Below are 16,688 nucleotides of genomic sequence, written 5' to 3'. Positions count from 1 at the left end.
TTGAACAAAGGAAGAGATGCTACTTTGGATTAACTTACGTGCATGTTAAAATGATGCAGAATAACCATAAAACATATTTACAGGTTTCATTTCTTACTTATGAGGTGTTATTTGTCATTTCCTTTCCCCTCAATGTTTCGTTGAGCAGGAATACAAAAGCTTCTGCAACAAAACACTAAAACTCTCTGTTTACACAGATATAGTGAAGAAAATTAAGATTCTGTAAAATAATTTGGTTATATTACTAAAATGTTATTTTCACTTGCATAACATAACACTAAGGCACCTGCTGTTTGCATTCTTCCTTATCTTCACCTAATTTGGAGACAGAAACTTAAAGCAGCTCTTGCTCATCACTCAGAAGATCTTCTGTTTTGCAAGTTCATACATGCCTAAAGGGAATTCCGGTTGATGATATTCAAACAGAATGCAAATTTTGGCTCTCTAATATACCAGCACGCATGTCCATCTGTTTCATAGGAATTTTGCCCATTCATGAAGTATAAAGCCAACTTTGCTAGGACATAGGTGCTAATTAAGTTTAGAATGATGGTCTCCAGAAGGCAGACTATAACTTCTCTTCAGTACAAATGTACTTCCAAATACTAAGTTTGTGCCAAATCCTTTATTATAATGGATCACATCTGTTGATTTTGATGGCCATTATGGTTCTCAGATAAAGTCCTTTGAACTTAATGTGAGTCATGAACAAGAGTAATTAGATACATATCACCTTTGCTAAAATAGTAAAGCACTTGCTGATTTCATTCAGCACAGATAGCATCAAAATATCCTTGTGGCCACCCCTTTTAATTTATTTATCCATTTTTCAAGATAAATGAGCAACTCTGATATTTATGACGATGGTTATTTCTGGTTTATTGTGATGTGTGAACACAACCAATGTTGGCAGATGGGTGCTGATGATACCACATGTATGATATTACCACATGCATGACTTATCATGATCTGTGAGCACAGCCAATGTTCACAGATGTATGCTGATGGTACTACAAGCATGCACCTTACTCCATGATGTAAGAACCTAAGAGTCTGCTGGATCCACACAATGGCCTATCTAGTCCAGCATCCTATTCTCATAGGCATCCACCCGATTAATGTGGAAAACCCACAAGCAGGACATGTGCAAAAGAGCACTCTACTCTCCTGCAGTTTTTAGCAACTGGTATTCAGAAGCGGAGCATAAACATCATGGCTAGTAGCCATTTATAGCCTTATGCTCCATGAATTTGTCTCATCTTTTAAAGCCATCAAAGTTGGCAGCCATCACTGCCTCCTGCAAGAGTGAATTCCATAGTTTAACAATGAACAGCATGAAATACTTCCTTTTATCTGTCCTGAATCTTTCAACATTCAGTTTCACTGAATATCTGCAAGTTATGCTCTGAAGGAAGAAATTTTCTTTATTCACTTTCTGAATGCGATGTGTAATTTTTATAAACTTCTATCAGGCAACATCTTCCTTGTCTTTCCTCTAAAATTCCAAATGCCCCAGGCTTTCCTCAAAGGGGAGTTGCTCCATCATCTTGATCATTTTGGCAGCTCTTTCCTCAACCCTTTCCAATGCTGATGAATGGCTAGCACCAGCCTGCAGTGATACGGGCTGGGACTGAAGGAGGGGAAAACTTTAGTAAAATTAGTTTTGTTTACAAATATATTCAGAATACATTTGGGATGCCAGGATCCATTAGAAGACAGCGTCATAAGCTGCATTAAAATGGTTCTTTTCAGAAGGACAAAATACATCAGGGGGAAATCGCAATGGTGAATACCTGGTAACAAAATGGTTTGTTGCGTAAAACCTGATAGTTTTCCACTCTTCCTTTTGTACATTATCTTTCTCCTCCTCCTTGTGCTTCCCAAGAAACTTGACAGCAGTTTAGCAGTAAAGAAAGAGAAGTATCTATACAGATTACACTACTGAAAGGTGACCTGCAAATTAGTCAGACAATGCTTCATCACTTTCAGCAATGCATGCTTAATATCCCAAGTGATAACCAGATAGTCGACAAACTATTATCTAGCTTCACTCAGCTGGACCACTGACTTCCACTTACAAACTAGTTTGCTGATGTTGCATCAGGATGTTTCCTTGTTGAACCATGAAATAAGATTATAGCCAGTTAAGTTTCTTTTGTTTACAACATGCAAGATTCCTGGGCTTATAATTTCATATAGAAATAAGGTACTGCATAGTTTAATTTGCAAAACAGTAAAATAATAATAAAAGCCATACCTTTCTTGCATTTATTTGCAATAAGTGTAGCAGGAATTTAGAAAGAAAGATGGTAAGACAGGGGTGTTTTGAGAATAGTTTTGTGTCTAAGCAGAACTAGAACTATATTTTGAGCATTCACAACATTGACCCCAACTAATATCACTCTAAAGTTGTTTCAGAACAATTTCCCCCCAAAATGTGATATTATAAACAAGAAGCATTAAAAACTGAAGAGGTTCAGTTCCCGGGACTTGTCTAGCCCTGGAGGATATGTTAGTAGCAGGGAAAGTAAATATATTGTAGTAGAACATTCTAAATTAACTTAGGAGGAGAGAAACAGCAAGAAGAAAATTCAGCTTATCCCACTTCTTCCTCACTTACAATGTAAAGAAATGCATTTTTAAGACCAAACATTAAAAACAACATTAAAAAAACAAGTTGGCAAGGACAACTTACTGTACCATGCCAATGTAGAAGGGATTACATAATTTGGAACAAGTTTGGAAAATAGGTGGTCAGAAAATAGGTGGATTGACATAAATAGAATAATAGGAAAAGAATGAGTGCTCATCAAAGTTTTTCTCAGCTTTCTCTCTTCAGGTGCATAAAGTCCCGAGTGCCTGAGAACAAATTAAAAACCAGAACTAATGATCATAGTGTCAGTTTTTAATCAATGGCTATTATCTTTAGTGCAAATGTTCTGTGTAGTGCTCCAGTAAGTCTAATGTGCTCCCAAATATGGGTGTTCTGGTTAATGATGCATTATGCGGCCTATTGGCAAATCTTTGTTCCCTTAAATTGTCAAACATAATTGTACAGTTACACACTTTCTGGGTTAACGCAAATCAGTATATGACATCCTCAACTTCTCCAGTGGATTATAAACTGTTTCACGAATTCTTTAGGTGCTATAAACAGTTTGTAAGATCTGATAAAACTATTTGAATGAAGGACTGAGGAATGAGAGGGAATATGAAATATTCAGAAAAAGAAATCACAGTCACAATAACTTCTGTTCAAAAATCTCCATCTTCTATTTGATGTATCTCATTTCAACAGCAGTTAGAGAAAAACATTCCTTCCTGGCATATAGCACATAGGCAGTTGTGCAGCATATACAGTACTCAAATCATCCTGAAAATACTGCCTTTGAAAATGTATCAAATACAGTGGTGCCCCGCAAGACGAATGCCTCACAAGACGAAAAACTCGCTAGACGAAAGGGTTTTCCGTTTTTTGAGGTGCTTCGCAAGACGAATTTCCCTATGGGCTTGCTTCGCAAGACGAAAACGTCTTGCAAGTTTGTTTCCTTTTTCGTAAAACCGTTAAAACCCAAGGTGCATTGCTTGAAGAGGTGCAGTTGCGACTTGACTTCGAGGAGCAACACATAGCCTTTTTTGAGGTTTTTGAGGACTTTGCTGATTTTTGAAGCTTTTCCAAAACTTCTTTTGCAGCCATTTGGTAAGTTAAACTTTTAAAACTTTTTTGGGGGGTTTTGGATTTTGGGTTGGGGTGTTTGGAATTCAAGGACTTGGTATTGGGGAGAGGTTTGCAAGAATCTGGGAGCTTGTGTGGTTTTTTTCTGCATTTTTCTGATTTTTTTGTGACCATTGGGGCACTCTGCTGTTTTTTTTTTAAAAAAATTCTGGGTTTGAATTTCTGTGTGGTGGGTGGGTGGGGGAACAGTTGAGGAGGGGTTTGCAAGAATCTGGAAGCTTGTGTGGTTTTTGTTTTTTTTTTTTTTGAATTTTTATGATTTTCTGTGACCATTGGGCCATGTTTTTTTTAAAAAAAAAAATTCTGGGTTTGAATTTCTGTGTGGTGGGTGGCTGGGGGAACAGTTGGGGAGGGATTTGCAAGAATCTGGAAGCTTGTGTGGGGTTTTTTTTGAAATTTTTTGATTTTCTGTGAGCATTGGGCCATGTTGTTGTTTTTTTTAAAAAAAATTCTGGGTTTGAATTTCTGTGTGGTGGGCAGCTGGGGGAACAGTTGGGGAGGGGTTTGCAACAGTTGGGGAGGGGTTTGCAATTTCTGTGTGGTGGGTGGGTGGCTGGGGGAACAGTTGAGGTTTTTGAAGACTTTGGTGATTTTTAAAGCTTTTCCAAAACTTCTTTTGCAGCCATTTGAGGATTTTGAAGACTTTGGTGATTTGCAGCCATTTCGTAAGTTAAACTTTTAAAACTTTTTTGGGGGGTTTTGGATTTTGTGTTGGGTGTTTGGAATTCAAGGACTTGGTTCTGGGTTTGAATTTCTGTGTGGTGGGTGGCTGGGTGCTTTTGAATTTTTTGGATGTGAAGCACTGATTTTTTTTTCTTCTGAGTTTACAAAGGTAGGAGCTGTGCTGCCATGGGACCCAAGAAGACTGCTGCTGCAGAGGCCGGCGAGAGGAAGAAGGAGAAGGTGACGCTGGAAATGAAGAAGGAGATCATCTGGAAGCACGACGGTGGAATGCGTGTGACAGACCTCGCCAGGGAGTACGGCAGGAACCCATCGACCATCGGCACCATCCTGAAGATGAGGGAGAAGATCCTTGTGACTGATGCAGCCAAGGGAGTCACCAGGATCGTGAAGAACCGCCCAGCTGTTATGGAGGAGGTCGAGAAGTTGCTGCTCATCTGGTTAGAAGAGAAGCAGCGTGCAGGGGACACAGTGACTGAGGCCGTCATTTGTGAAAAGGCCAAGGCCTTGCACGCAGACCTCGTCCGGGAACAGCCAGGAACCTCAGGCGAGCCAGAAGTCTTCAAGGCAAGCAGAGGTTGGTTTGACCGATTCAAGGCAAGATCTGGAATCCACAGCGTGGTCAGGCATGGAGAGGCTGCCAGTTCTGATGTTCCTGCGGCTGAAGACTTTGCAGCGGAGTTCCTGGAGGCTGTGGAGACGGAGGGCTACGTTCCACAGCAGGTCTTCAACTGCGATGAGACCGGGCTGTTTTGGAAGAGGATGCCCAAAAGGACTTTCATCACACAGGAGGAGGCCAAGTTGCCTGGCCACAAGCCCATGAAGGACCGTCTGACCCTGCTCTTCTGTGCCAATGCAAGCGGCGACCTGAAGATCAAGCCCCTGCTGGTGTACCACTCGGAGAACCCACGGGCCTTCAAGAGACACAAGGTCGACAAGGAGCAGCTGAGTGTCATGTGGCGATCCAACAGTAAGGCTTGGGTCACACGTGTGCTGTTTGTGGACTGGGTCAATCTTGCTTTTGGCCCTGCTGTCAAACAGTACCTGCTGGACAACGACCTGCCGCTGAAGGCTTTGCTTCTGATGGACAATGCTCCTGCTCATCCACTTCTGGGGCGGCGCCATCGGCAACGGCGGACTCCCTCTGATCTGGAGGGACTAGCTCCGCGCGAAACGGGTCTTTTCCGCTACGGCGAAGCGGGGACCCTTTCAGAAATCACAGGCGGATGAAGCCTGTGACCATGGGACTCGGCAGGCACCATTAGCGCCCCCCCAACCCGCAAAGGAACCCACTAACGGGCTCCGAAGCGAAGAGGGAGAAGTGGCGCGGTGCTGAGAGTCAACTGCTTTTTCCGTGGAGCGAAGCCGCATAGCCATTGCCGGAGAGCGCTGCCTTTTTCCTGGGACAATTTGACTTCTAAAATAATCACCCGTGAGTACTTAAATTTCGGACAACTGGACTTTAAATAAGGACTTGCGAGCAGAAAGGAATTGGACTTAAAAATTTACTTCAATTTGGCACTGAAACGGGAAGGTCTAAACAGGAAGTCAGCCTTCCGTTTCTTTGTAGACAGAATAAAGCAAAGACAACGTAAACTAGAGCTCAGAAAATCGCTTCTAAAAGATTAACTTTCATCATTTAAAATTGTTGAACCCCCCTTCGGAAGCAGGAAAAGAAGGGGGATCTTTTTCGGACTGTTTAAACCTGCAGAAGTGAGTTTAAAGTAAAGTAACTTTCCACCGTCCTGATCCTGGAGCGGGGTGTCAGGACTGACGTTTGAAGCTCATTGACCAGAGACAAACGTTTTTGACAGATAGCTAAAAGAAGAGAAACATAGTGATTCCACTGTTCCCCTTCACATTTTAAAGGAACAAATATTGACAAAATATCTGAAAAAGGAAACTTTGTTGTTAGATTTGTCCTTAAAAGAAAGAACAAATAGAAGTTTTCCCCCTAGAGGGAGACTGTGAAACTGTAACCAATTCCAGGGAGCTTGCAGCTGTTACAGATTACAATCGTGGGAAATAGACTTTTGACCTTGTAGGACAATGTATTCAGAAGCTCTGTTGTGTGCTCTCTGTAAAACAAATGCCCTACTGGAACAGTTAAATGAGAAGACGGATTTGATGACTAATGCGGTCAGAATTTTTGAACAGGCAGTGGAAAACTATATGGAGCCCACCCAGGAACTAAAACAGGAGTGCGCCCTGACAGAACAGATGAGAGAAGAGGACGTTGCTGAATCTTGGGCGCCAGAGATGGAGGGAGCTGTGGCCATGCAGGAACATGAGCTTTTGGATTTGACAAATGAACTTGGAAAAAGCCAGATTTGGAAAGATAAAGTTTGGACTGGTTTGGAAATGGGGGGTTGGATAGACCCCCCTATGCAGGGATGTTTGGACTTTCCAAGTCTGGCAATGGGCCGTGAGATGTTTGGGGCTGTGGGGGCTCTTAATTTTGGAGGGATTCTGAAACATGTTTTTAAATACCACATGGAGTTTAGTCTGGACTATGGAAAAGGGGCTGATTTGTTGAAAAGGGTCAAAAACATTGTTAAGCTGGAGTTCCCACGAGTGAAAGGAGCAGGAGACAAAGGAAAATATAGTTATAAATTTGAAGAAGAGCTGCGGAAGGGACATGGATACAAGGGCCTCGGATATAAGGTTACCAGGTTAATGCGCTAGATCAATGGGATACAAAACCCGGGACCAGGAGGAAGGGACGCTGGATGAAGATTGGATTGTTTTTATTTCTTTTTTCTTTATTATTAGGATTGTTTTATAAAATTGATGAATGTTAGAAAAATGTTGGAACGAAATTACTTGGCTCTAGTGAAAATGTTTAAAGAATTAGGTGAGAATATTATGGTTATGAGAAGTTGGTAAAAATAAGATTTAAGTTTTAAGTTTTAAGGTTTTCTATAAGATAAGATGAAAATAGATTAAGGTAATGTAATGACAGAATATTATGAAATATGGAAAGGATTTGCTGCACTAATTAATAACCAGGATACAAAAAAAGGGAGGAGGAGGAGGTCAAAGAAAGAATGTAATGAAAGTTGAGGATTCGAGAATGATGGTTTTGTTTTTGTCTGTTTGTGGTGTATTTTTGTTTTTTGTTTTGAATTTGTATTGTTTGATGTGCTTTGTTTTTTCTTTGTTTTCTCTTTTTCTTTTTCTGCTTGTTCTTTTTGTAATTCTAAAATTTTTTCAATAAATATCATTTAAAAAAAAAAAAAAAAAGACAATGCTCCTGCTCATCCTAAAGGCCTTGAGGAGGACTTGTTGGAGGAGTTCAGCTTCATCAGCATCATGTTCCTGCCGCCTAACACCACGCCACTGCTCCAGCTGATGGATCAGCAGGTCATCGCCAATTTCAAAAAACTCTACACCAAGGAGCTTTTCAGGCGATGCTTTGAGGTGACTGATTGCACCACCATCACCCTGCGGGAATTCTGGAAGGACCACTTCGACATCGTCACCTGCTTGAAGATGATCACCACAGCCTGGAAAGGGATCAACCAGAGAAATTTGAATTGCGCTTGGCGCAGCCTGTGGCCGGACTGTCTGGCACCAAGTGACTCTGATGCACCAGAGTCAACAGTGGTGCAGGACATTGTTGCCTTGGGGAGGACCATGGGCCTGGAGGTCACAGAGGAGGATGTTGCGAGCTGGTGGAGGAGCACGACCACGAGCTGACCACCCAGGAGCTGGTCGAACTGCAGGCAGAGGCTGCGCAGGAGCAGGCCTCGCTGGAAGAGGAGGAAGCAACTGAGGAACGGCTGTCCTCCAAAGAACTGAGGGACATTTGCATGAAGTGGAAGGATGTGCAGGCTTTTGCACAGCGGCACCAACCTAACAAGCACGTGGCACATGAACTTGCGAACACTTTTGATACGAGGGTCATGTCGCCTTTCAGGGAGGTGCTGAAAAGGCGGATGAAGCAGCAGACCATGGACAGGTTCTTCAGCAAGAAGCAAAGAGTGGAAGAGGAACCTTCTTTGAGTGGTCCCCCAGAGTCTTAGAAAATGTACTGTACACTTTGTTGATTTTTAAATGTTTTTCTGTCATGTTTAGAAACTTAATTGTTCCTTCAGTTTTTGAAATGCTCTTTACAGTATGTGTGACTTTAAAGAGCACTTAATAAACTCTTGTTGTACCAAATTTGGCTTTGTTTGGACTTTTTTTGACCATAGGAAAGCATTAATTGAATTTCAATGCATTCCTATGGGATTTCGTGCTTCGCAAGACGAAAAATTCGCTAGACGAAAAAACTCACGGAACGAATTAATTTCGTCTTGCGAGGCACCACTGTATCAAAAAACAGTGTTGCGTCCAAAGGAAAGCTGAGTAGAAGTAGCAATAGTTATAAACTCTTATTCAATGACTCTTCAAATGGCACATGCCATAAATGCAGCAAGTGAAAGAAATACTTGCTCAAGAATGCCCAAATTAAACAGGAAATATCTACCACTAGCTAGCATTAGTCTAACTCATTTCTCCCAGCACAGAACCCAAGGCAGCTCACAGCATAAATTAAAATAGATACAACTAAAAACATGCTCTCTCTTTCTCTCTCTCTCTCTCTCTCTCTCTGTGTGTGTGTGTGTGTGTTTGTGTATAACCCTATTGAGAACAGCACTGAAAAGATTTTAAACCATTTTTTAAAAAGTTTATTAAATCAAAATTAGTTTTAGGGGTGGACCTTGTTATTTCAAATTTCAGCACACCCTATGTGAGGCCAAAAGTTAGGGCCCCCATTTCTCGCTTCTGTTCTGCTCAATTCACTACAGTGGTACCTCAGGTTAAGTACTTAATTCGTTCCGGAGGTCCGTTCTTAACCTGAAACTGTTCTTAACCTGAAGCACCACTTTAGCTAATGGGGCCTCCTGCTGCCGCCGTGCCGGCAGAGCACAATTTCTGTACTTATCCTGAAGCAAAGTTCTTAACCTGAAGCACTATTTCTGGGTTAGCAGAGTGTGTAACCTGAAGCGTATGTAACCCAAGGTACCACTGTACATCATAGCTGCAATGCCGTGGGGTGCCCCCTAGGCTCAGCATCCAGTGTAGCAGAACAAGTTGTGCTGCCCTAAATCGGCCTCTGTTAGTTAGTTGTGCATTCAAAATGGGTTGGAATGTTAACTCCTGAGCCTATTTGAGCCTTCAGGTTTCTGGTTCTCTTTCATGCAACAAGATGATTTTTTTTTAAAGTATTTAAATATTAAATGACTTTACATGTTTTCAGTCCAATCCTAAGCATACTAACTTGGAACTAAATGCCCCAGAGTTCTGTTAGAATTACTTACACTAAATATACTTAGGATCAAAGCCTAATGCAAAAGAATCCTATGCATACACTTGGAAGTAAATTCCATTGCACAAAATTAGATTTTGTTCTAAACAAACAAACCTAGGATTGAGCTGTCTATGCGCTTTATAAAAATTGCATGCAATACTAACATTGCCTCTGTACAACAAAACTTCATATCTTCAGCTTCCTAATTTGTTAGTCATGTACTTCAAACTTCACATTGCACTTTTGAGTCATTGGAATTAAGGATGTATTATCACTAAGTAAGCAATCAGCAGAACCTGATTTGGTGCTCAGTTGATTTACAACACTCACTAGGCTTTTCCAGGTATATTATAGTTAACTGGGGTAAAAGGTGCATTGGTATTTTTATATGAAACCAATCAAAGAGAGAGTATTGACACCTTAAAACTAAAACAGAGTAAGTTTGAAACTTAAATGGGTTGCAGGAATAATCCGACTATCAGACATCCAGAAGCTACGGTCATAATCTTTCCCTGAATATCAACGATGCCTTAATTCAACATGAAGCTTCAGTAATGCTTTAATTATATACAAGATTGGAAAAAATATAGAAGATATTCCTATAGCTCTAACAAATTACCAGGCTTGAAGCATTTAGAGCATGAAATGCAATTTTAAAAAGGATTGCATGGTGGGGGAGGGGTCCCATAGCTTAGTTGGTAGAGGACATGCTTTGCATACTGTCCCAGGTTCAATTGCTGGCAGCTCTAGCAAAAATAAAAGACCAGGTTGTAGGTAATGGGAAAGACCTTTGTTTGAAAGGCTGGAGATTCTGCAGAGTTGCTGCCAGTATTGTCAAGTAGACAATACTGGTTAAAGGGACCAGTACAAGACAGCTTTATGTGCATCTAATAATTTGGCATAGGATTGGATGACTTTTGAATACACATGTTTTGAAATGAAATGAAATGAAAACTGAAGGACACGAAACCTTGGCTCAGCCTTCGTATTTATGAACTTTCATATATTTTTGAAAGAAAAAGTCATGTTGAGCAAAACATATACCCTGTCTTCCACATTCTATACTGGATGTGCAGTAGTGTGCATCAGAAGTGATGCACACATGCATACCACAAAGCAATCTTCACCTGAAATTGCCCGTAGTTATGTGGCATATCATTTGTAGAAGTGGATGTGACATTGCCCACTCCCATACCACAACGTGAGTGTCTGTTTGTTGATTAGAACAGGAGAATGAGACTTGCAAACCTATTGTTAACAGAAAGCAACATATGTAGTGTTTTGTTCCTTTGCTTTTGTATTCTTGATACTCCTCTGTGGAAAATGTGTAGATGTCTTGTTTACTTGTTCATCTGTGACAGGGCATATTATATGGAAAATATGAAGCTGCAGTTTGTCTATGTCAGCCTTTGATGAGACTCATATCTCAGTGGGCTTCATATCCTGCTCCTCACCAAAACAAAAGAGAAACATAGTGAATGCTTCTACCTAATAAAATTGATGGATTACTGCTTTTGTTGAAATTTGATCATGATTGGCTTTGATCAAGATAGAAATGGCAAATAAATGAGGCTGAGCTGTTGCTATGCGTTATACACAATGGAACCACATCTAAAAAGAAATGGATGGAACCAATGTGTATATATATCTTTCAGCCCTTAAGGGGGCTAATCTATCACAGGAAGATTTGATGGTTTTAGGACTGAGAATCAGAACAAAACAGCATGGTGGTTTTGTCATCATTGTAATTGTGGTCTGAAATCTTTGGTGTTGTATTTACAGCTTTGGTCAAACAATTTTAAATTTAGGCTTTCTAGTATGGTAATAGTAAAACATACCTTACTAGTTTTTATGTAACTTCTTAAACCCTGTACAATTCTGTGGTCATAATTATGACATGGTTTCCTATTATTTGTTTTCTGTTTGCACATAAATATAATACAATTTAATTGTTCTATAACAATTAGATTACAGTATATTGCATTTCTTCTTTCACCTCTCTCCTCCTCTCTCATTTTTTATCTACATATTTCTCTGTGTCCTGCTCTTCCCCCACTCTTTTTCCCTTCTCTTCCCCCTACATGGCAATTAAGCTTAGAAAAAAGGTCCCATTCATCTGAATGTGATTTTTTCTATGCCTAAATGCCATGTGGTGAAACACACAATTTCAGGGTCTGAATGTGAGAACACAAGGGAGAGGAGAGCTACTGCAACACACACACACACACACACACACACACACACACACAGCCCAATAAAAGCTCCCCTTGGAGGCAATTAGGTTTAGGGGGAAAGGTCCCATTCATGGGAAGGGACCCTTTTTTTAATCCTAATTGCAACACAAGAGGGGCGGGACAGCTGGGAAGAGAATAATTAACCATTCCCTCTCCCTGTGCTGTCTCCCTCTGAAAATTCTACACACACTCATCCTGTAATTAGGAAAAAAAAGTTTTCTGAGCAAAAATGGAAATTGAGGTGCTAACTTTTGAAGCCCTAAATATCTTGGGACCCAGGTACCTTAATGACCAACTTCTCTCACATAAACCTGCTTCATTACTAGGTATGCAACAAGTCCATCTCTTAGTTCTCCACCTCAAAAAAGTTGAACAGGCAGTTGACCAGAAATAGAGCCTTTGGGGTTGTGGTGCACCTGTTCTGGAACCTTGTCCTAAGGAAGTATAAGTTTGAGTGCCGATTTAGTTTTCATGCTCTAATATCACACATTATAAAGGTTCAAAGCTTTGAGTGTACAGGTTGTTATGAGGTAGGGGTGTGTGTATGTTAGCTCCTCTGTAATCTGTGGAGTATATTTCTCATTCAAGTTGACTGTAAGCATATATATCGACTCCCTGGCCACCTACTATTTTGCCTGTTCTGTAACAACCAATTTTGTCACAGGGGATGAGAAAGTTTCTTCCAAGATTTCAGAGGATTCTTGAACATGCCCTGGTGGCTAAGATACAAAAGGTCCTGAGTTGCTTGTAACTCCTATGGTTAGTACTGTGAAGCTGCAACAGTGGCAGAGAAGCATTTTCTGTTGCCAACACTACTGCTACTTATGCTATAAAACATCACATCTGCATTCAATAAGATGCAGTTTGAGTTTTGAGCCAGTTATGCCCCAGCCATCACTCCATCTGATTCGTTGCTTCCAGGTACCTGGTGAACCAGGGTCTGTCAATCACCCACATACTAGAAATTTACCAGCGTGCTGATGTTGTCTACTCGTGACACAGATTCTTTAGGCTACATTGACGAAACACCAGCCATGTTAACCAGAAACTCCCCAGAACCCACTCAGATTCAACAGTCCTTGAGATGCAAAACCCTCATGGACCCAATGTAGTTACCTATATTTCTTATTCCTAAGTATGGCTACACAAAAGCAATTAAGAGTAACATATTCAAAAACAAAACACAAAACTGCCATATGATTCCATAATTTAGAACAAACACCTGCATTATCTCTTCCTGTGTGAGTGTCTGGAGGCAGTTGGAGGATGGATGGCGGCTAACGGATTGAGGTTGAATCCTGACAAGACAGAAGCACTGTTCTTGTGGGACAGGGGGTGGGCTGGTGTGGAGGACTCCCTGGTCCTGAATGGGGTAACTGTGCCCCTGAAGGACCAGGTGCGCAGCCTGGGAGTCATTTTGGACTCACAGCTATCCATGGAGGCACAGGTCAATTCTGCGTCCAGGGCAGCTGTTTACCAGCTCCATCTGGTACGCAGGCTGAGACCCTACCTGCTCGCAGACTGTCTTGCCAGAGTGGTGCATGCACTAGTTATTTCCCACTTGGACTACTGCAATGCTCTCTACGTGGGGCTACCTTTGAAGGCGACTCGGAAACTGCAATTAACCCAGAATGCGGCAGCTAGACTGGTGACTAGGAGTGGCCGCCAAGACCATATAACACCAGTCCTGAAAGATCTTCATTGGCTCCCAGTACATTTCTGAGCACAATTCAAAGTGTTGGTGCTGACCTTTAAAGCCCTAAACTGCCTTGGTCCTGTATACCTGAAGGAGCGTCTCCACCCCCCATCGTCCAGCCAGGACACTGAGGTCCTGCACCGAGGACCTTCTGGCTGTTCCCTCGCTGCAAGAAGTGAGGTTACAGGAACCAGGCAGAGGGCTTTCTTGGTAGTGGCACCTGCCCTGTGGAACGCCCTCCCAGCAGATGTCAAGGCAATAACCAACTATTTTACTTTTAAAAGACAACTGTTTAGGGAAGTTTTTAATGTTTGATGCTGTATTGCTTTTAATATTTGGTTGGAAGCCGCCCAGAGTGGCTGGGGAAACCCAGCCAGATGGGTGGGGTATAAATTATTATTATTGTTATTCCTTTCCCCATCTACCAATGAGTTTTAAATGTTTTAAGTCTTACAATAAACCACGTGTTAGGAGTCATTCTGCAAAGAAACAAAAAAGATGATTGTAACTTTAAGAACCTTTTCTGTGAGTTCTGGGTGTGGCTTTCTAGGCTGATTAGGTACAGCTGATGATGAGTACAAAAGGAGAAGTTGCAGTTTGAATTTGCCTGCAGAGAGAGAACACCCACGTGCTTTGTGTTTGTTGTTTTTGTATAGTTGTAATAAGTGTTTTACACCGGTCTCGTGGTTCTGTCGACTGCCACCAGAAGAAAAAACCCCTCTAACACCATGGGATATGTTGGACTAGGAGAAAGTTATTTGCTCAAGGCTATCCAGTGAACTGCATAGCCAAGCAGGAATGTGAACCTAAATTCCCCACACCTGAATGAAATACTTGAGCATTACTTTGTCTCAGGTAACAAGTACCTGAGCCAGATAACAAATCCCTCAGTCCTATTTTTCTATAATATATCTGAAAACAGTTCATCAGTTTACTTTTTAAAAAGTTCAATCACACAGGTATTCTTAGTATACAATCTAGAAGAGTAATCACATTGTTTTAAAGCATTTGTTTAAATGTCAATACTCCACCTACATTACTAGCTATGCAGTTTTGATGTCACTTCCATCTGTCCAGTATTGATTAAATGATCATTGATGGCTAACGAGCAATCTAAAAAAGTGTAAACTTTGTCTTCTGTAATGATTTTTAAATTGTATGGCTTTCCAAAACATAGGGTTTTAAAAATAAACAGACATGCTTCTATATTTCACTGTTCCGTTTAGTTGCTTCCAGACAATCTGTTTATTGAACATTTATTCTGATTTAATTGCAGGGAGCTTAGATGATGTTGCTTTCAACTGCAGTACATGCTCCCATCTAAGTTTTTTGTAGGGAGGGGAATAGGTTTGTTCAACAAGAGTGCCAAATGTACTTTAATTGTCCAGCCTGAATTTGTCAATATGTGATTGAATCCCACCTGCCGAATAGTGACAGTCCAGAAGTGGTCTTTGAAAATGGCAGAAATCTTTAAGAAGTCTGAGAATTATGGGATCTCAATGTGTCTGTGTTGGGAACGGGGCTTATGGGAAGCAACATATTGACTAGCTAGCTTGCTAATTACCCACCTAGCCAGCTAGTCTGGTATTAATGGCTGTTCCACTTGTACTTGCTGACTTGCTCTAACTGCACTTTCCATAGAATGTGTGCAAACAGCGCTGAGATGTTGTGTGCAGAATAGAAACACTTTATCAAGGTAGCTAAGATGATCCCTGCAGATGTTTCTACTATCAGTCCCAGCCAGCATGGCCAGTGGTCAGGGATGATGGAGGCTGGAATCCAGCAACATTTGTTTAGATGAATGGGTAGGAAGGCTGTGATTTTTTTCACCTAAACAATGTTGAAATTTTCACAGCCCCTTCAAAAATTGGGCTCCTCCCCAATTTAGCCTCTACAAATGGCATTGCAAATGGGGAGCAAAACAGCTCTACACATAGCGCTCTTTACTAATAGACCTATTATTAATTTGGGTAATACACATTATGTGGCATTATCAGAATTAATAAATCATTCACTGTGTGAGGAAATACCATACTTTATGTTATCTGTCCTGAATCTACTGCCAATCAATTTCATGGGGAAAACCAAAGTCCTAGTATTTTAAGAGAGGGGGAAATACTTTTCTCTGTCCACCTCCTTCACACCACAGAACCCATATTAGCATTAGGTTGCAGTTGAAGATGTCAGAAGTATTAACTAGGCTTATGTTGTTTGATTCAATCACTAGTTTTATTGTCTGGCCAGCACAGCTTCTCTGAACATTTTCTCTTAAAAACACACATACACAAAAAGCCTCATTATAATTAGATACAGCAATTTCTGTCAAGGTAAATCTTACAGCAAGTAGAAATTTGCACTTGGGTTTCCCAAGCTAAACGGTCTAACCTCATATAGTAAGTATCCGTCATACTTTGATAAAAACCATACAAATAAAAAAAATGCTCCTAGAAGAATGACATCTATATTATTTGACTTCCTAGTAATAGGTTTATGATTGTCTTGTGATTTATCATTATAACATAATTAGACACCAATTATGAACCTGACATGATGAAGAGGAACTTGTGCCACCACAAGCTGATGCAAGCTTAGCTAGGATGCATGAAAATACCTTTTTTTTGTGGCCACATCCCAGATATGGAACTTTCATTGACAGGAGATAGGTCTGGCTCTTTAACTTTTTACTTTCCATCATGTCATGCAGACTGTTTAGTTTAGATGGACTTTTAATTAGTCTGAAATTCAACACTATAACTTTGCCAGAGTTCATTCTAACAAATCTTAACTCAAAGATATAAAAGAAAACAATCTGTAGTCCATAGTAAAGCAGCTATGGGTTTAGAAGTGACTCCATTTATGTTGTCATAAGGAACCTTTATACACCAAGGTAAAAATTCAGAATGAATCAATTTCTCAGAAATGATGCTAGTGATAGTTTGGCTTCAGCAGACAGAACTATACTGAATCTGTTCCACCTTTTCCTCATATTTTCTTGAAACCTAGTTGCTCTCTTAACATTCTGTTCAAACTATAAGCTGTAATTAG

At 40.7% G+C, this 16,688-nt stretch overlaps 1 protein-coding gene and 1 pseudogene across 3 annotated transcripts in view; one reads left to right on the top strand and one right to left on the bottom strand.

Moving 5' to 3' along the window:
* ROBO1 (roundabout guidance receptor 1) overlaps nucleotides 1-16,688 on the bottom strand; it is a 610,482-nt gene that overhangs the window by 579,813 nt on the left and 13,981 nt on the right. The gene's annotated exons all lie outside the window — the stretch shown is intronic.
* On the top strand, nucleotides 3,637-12,319 carry LOC308476366 (tigger transposable element-derived protein 1 pseudogene; annotated as a pseudogene). The gene is made up of 3 exons (XR_013991641.1): nucleotides 3,637-3,700; nucleotides 4,569-5,544; nucleotides 12,274-12,319. The product of XR_013991641.1 is annotated as a tigger transposable element-derived protein 1 pseudogene (transcript).

The sequence above is a fragment of the Podarcis pityusensis genome (assembly GCF_964106645.2).
Source record: "Podarcis pityusensis genome assembly, chromosome: 4".
Classification (NCBI taxonomy): domain Eukaryota; kingdom Metazoa; phylum Chordata; class Lepidosauria; order Squamata; family Lacertidae; genus Podarcis; species Podarcis pityusensis.
This window is presented reverse-complemented; position numbering and strand designations above follow the sequence as displayed.